This window comes from Syzygium oleosum, unplaced genomic scaffold, assembly GCF_021117445.2.
Source record: "Syzygium oleosum isolate NSW1041296 unplaced genomic scaffold, Sole_v2.1 Sole_v2.13, whole genome shotgun sequence".
Lineage (NCBI taxonomy): Eukaryota > Viridiplantae > Streptophyta > Magnoliopsida > Myrtales > Myrtaceae > Syzygium > Syzygium oleosum.
This window is the reverse complement of record NW_026607497.1, coordinates 10,084,486-10,088,331: the sequence shown is the minus strand read 5'-3', so window position 1 is coordinate 10,088,331 and position 3,846 is coordinate 10,084,486.

Below are 3,846 nucleotides of genomic sequence, written 5' to 3'. Positions count from 1 at the left end.
ATTATTTTTATTTTTGGATGACCAATATTTTATCAATTCATAAAACAATTCACCCACTCTGTGACATAGACTTCTTTTGGTCATTTTAAATATTTTTTATTGGACAATGGTGAATTTTTTATCGTCCAGAACAAGATTGAGAAAATTGGTTAATGAGCATGAATTTGGCAATGAATAAATCAAGGTCAAGGTCAAGCAACGCAACGAAACGCAAGTGACACGCATGACTTGCGAGCCCCCTCTAGTTCATTTACTTCCGGGGGTCCACTTCGGGCCATTGGTTCGGCTTTTCAAATGCTACTTGGAGGAATCCAAATACCTTTAGGTGAAAGTCACTTGACGAAATACAAGTGGTGTTTGGTAAAAAATCATTTGAAAGCCACTTAGGGAAATGCAATTGTGTTTGGTAAATTCCTTTTTACAAATGGGCTTTGGGAGGTTTTTTTTTTTTTTAAAGTACCCTTCGCCGGCTCCGGCGAAGGGCTACGGCCGCCGACGAGCCAGATCTGGCGCCGGCGGCCATCACCCGAGGAGGCCTGAGGTCGCACGACCTCGGGCCGTCACCGCCTAGGTCGCGCGACCTCGGGCGACGGCCGCTTGGGGTCGCGCGGCCGCCCAAGCGCCGCGCTTGGGTCGGGTGACCCGAGCAACAACGGCCTGGGTCGAGCGATCCAGGCGCCAGGCCGTCGCCGACGGGGTCGCGCGAACCAGGCCACGGAGCCTGGGCGGTCGCGCGACCCCAGGTGGCCGTCGCCTGGGTCGCACGACCTTGCCGGCCCCTCGCCGGCCACGCTTTGCTTAAGAATTTTTTTTTTTTTTTGGAAACAGTCAGCATTTGTGGAATGCCAAAAGCCCAAAGCTGGTCCGGACCAGCTTTGGGCTTTCGACATTTCAAATGCCAGCATTCGGCTTTCCGAGTCTGGAAAGCTGAACCAAACGGTTTAGCATTTTGGGAAGGGGCTTTCGAGATCGAAAGCCCCTTCCCAAAGCTGAACCAAACGGGCCTTCGTCCTTCACGCGTTTTGACATTGGCTCTCTCCTCGATGAATGATGTGATGCTATACCGACGGAGAGATATGATTTTGTATATGTCTATGCATTGATAAGGAAGACATGTCGAATCGATCCTTTGATAGGGTCGTCATCTTTCGATCAAATCTGCTCCATCATTATCGACAGCCTCACATAAAAGTGGAGGAGGTGCACAAATAACGGAGGAATGGACCACACATATTCATTAGGTTTGGAAAAATTGGAGTGGGACTGAGTCCCACTCAGACTCTGTACGAAAAGAAAAACATCACATGATGATGAACAGTTATAAGGACAATAAATGAAAGCAGCATCCAAGTGTCAGCGTCTTCCGCGCCTCGCTCAGCACGTCCGAGAGGACTTGGACAGTGGAGACCACTAGACCGAACATGTTTCGTCTTCAACTACTCTGGAATCTTGGAAAGTAGTTTGCGTTAGATAATGCTGCCAAATGGTGGCTTTCGAAAGTGCAATAATTTTGAATGAAAAAAAAGTGCAATAATTGAAAAGAATAATTCACCCCGCAGACTTGGTTTGGTCATTTCAAAACATTTTCCTTCGGTAGTGGTCGTTTTCTCTTAATTATTTCTCTTTTCTGATGACCAATGGTAACTTTTTATTAATTAATAAAATTAATAACATGAAAAATCTCAAACTAATAAATTTATGACAAATCTATTCCGAACTAATCATTCGACTAATAAAAACCCCAAACCGGTACACTTGTGACAAATTTACCCTTCGTTAAATTAAATTAATACCACGAAAAATCACAAATTGGTAAACTTGTGACAAACGGAAGGTAAAACCCCAAACTAGTATACTTGTCAATTGCCACGTGTCATCCAACTCAGCAATTTGACAATAAAATTTAAGGAAACTAACGGATGGTAAATTTGTCATTATACTAGTTTGGGGTTTTTTGTAGCCAAAAAATTAGTTTGGGATAAATTTGTCATAGGTGAACCAGTTTGGGATTTTCGTGGCATTAACCCTAATTAATTAATAAAACAATAGACCCATGACAGAGACTTTTTTTGGTCATTTTAAATATGTTTCCTTCGGTAATGGTCGTTTTTTAAAATTAATTCCCACATTCCACGACTCATAAATATTATGAAATTGTCAATTATTGTTGATCCTCATCAATCCTTGGTGGTTTGCTTTTAATATAACCTATGGCTGATTTTATAAGCAGCTATTGAGCAAATGGGGTCTTTTGGATCACGGGATGGATGGTTTTCGAGCAATATTTAACAAGAAATTCTCCTAAAGATCGTAACTGTTGATGAAGTTAGTTTCAGCTTTAAGTGTGTTTTACATCAAATAGATAAAAAGTCTAATCACCACGAAATATTGTTACATGATTATACAGTTGCTGTAAAGTTAGAATATAATAGAAAAAAGAAAGGAAACAAACGAACTGAAACTCCAACAGAATGCAAGTCATCGTCCGAACTCTGAAGCATCTTGCATAAACTTCAATTGCAGGTTACAACTAAACATCCATAATCTTCGGCTCCATGACCACGCCCCATAACCGCATGTTAATGTTATCCATATGCTGTGGTAAATCCCCAATTGTTGCTAAGCTCGATCGCACGTCTGCAATTTCTGGCTCCACAATTGATCTCCATAATTACACGTTGATCTTCTCCACGAATTGCTCATGGGACTTCAATCAATATCTTTGTTGTCTTCAGCTCTGCCTTCAACTACTAAATAAGTGTCAATTGTCAATCAATCATCATCATATGTCGATAACAATACTTCGTCATTGATATTCACAATTATCGACAAGCCGATAAGCCCTCTATTGACAATATATTATTGACAATCTACTTGTTTGACACGAATTTTTTTATTGGCATCATGTCGATTGTTGTATTCGTCGATGAGCTTCTCTATAAATGACCACTTATCGACAATTGTAATTGATTAACATTGAACTCTGTATCTGCATTATGTCGATTAACTAGACCTGGTTATTTTTAAGTGTCGACACCAACACAATTTGTTGTTCATGTAACAAAAATAAAGAGCAAGACTTATAAGCGAATTGCAACCGGGAAATAAGCTAGATGAAGAATGGTCCGAGAATAGTAGATTTAGAAGGGAGAACGAAATCCATAGTGACTTTATCAAAAAATTTCAAACGAACTTACAGATTTTCTCACTCTTCGATTTTAGAATTTACATCGCATAGCCAAATTGATAGGATAGCCATGAGTAAGAAAAAACACAGTTTTCGATTAGTTTAATCTCACCCTTCCTCATAAATTGGCCAATGGACAAAAATAACTGGGATTTAGAATTACTCCACAATTTTTTTGCTCTCTCCTCGGTCATGTTACTTGAAAATTAAATACTCAAATTCATGACAAAATTAAAACGACAAAAAATAGACGATTTTGGATCGATCATTGTTTAAGACGGTAATGCCTGTAAATGTAGTTCTTAAAAGGGATACATGCACTTAAAGTTTTAAAACTTATCACGAAAGTGCAATTTAGTTCTAAAATTTTCAAAAAGTACGATCAAGTCCTAAAAATTTATCACCAAAATGCAATCGAATTCTAAAACTTTTAGAAAGGACTTAATTGGATCAATTTGACAAGTTTTAAAACTCAATTGCACTTTGGTAACAAGTTTTAGAACTTGATTACACTCTTTGAAAGTTTTAGGACTTGATTGCATTTTCATGATAAGTTTTAGGACTTAATTGCATTTTTTAAAAGTTTTAGTACTCAATTGCACTTTCATGACAAATTTTAGGACTTCTAGTTCACTCATCCCTCCTTAAAAATATCGTCA